The 299-nt window shown below is 37.1% G+C and overlaps 1 protein-coding gene across 1 annotated transcript in view; it reads left to right on the top strand.

Moving 5' to 3' along the window:
- LOC142776144 (uncharacterized) overlaps positions 1 to 299 on the top strand; it is a 40,633-nt gene that overhangs the window by 27,183 nt on the left and 13,151 nt on the right. The gene's annotated exons all lie outside the window — the stretch shown is intronic.

The raw sequence follows: 299 nt of genomic DNA, 5'->3' as shown, positions 1-299 counted from the left end.
GTTAGTTTTTCTTTAATACATACGATTACGTGAACGCCACTTACTGTGCACGAATTGAAAACCCAAGCATGGTTGCTTTCAGTGGATACCTGTAATATTCTTACACATAATTCTTATTCAACATTTATAGAACTAAATTGCAAGATAATTGAGAATGTTGAAAGCTGAAAGCCTGCAGCTTATGAATGAAACTCCAATAATCTGAGACTCAAAAGCTTGTGCTTTGAAACGAGCACAAATACTTTGATTCCTTATTGAGCTCTCGAGCTTGTGACTCCCTCTGTGGATCAAGTGCTCTG

Source organism: Rhipicephalus microplus, chromosome X, assembly GCF_043290135.1.
Source record: "Rhipicephalus microplus isolate Deutch F79 chromosome X, USDA_Rmic, whole genome shotgun sequence".
NCBI lineage: Eukaryota > Metazoa > Arthropoda > Arachnida > Ixodida > Ixodidae > Rhipicephalus > Rhipicephalus microplus.
This window is presented reverse-complemented; position numbering and strand designations above follow the sequence as displayed.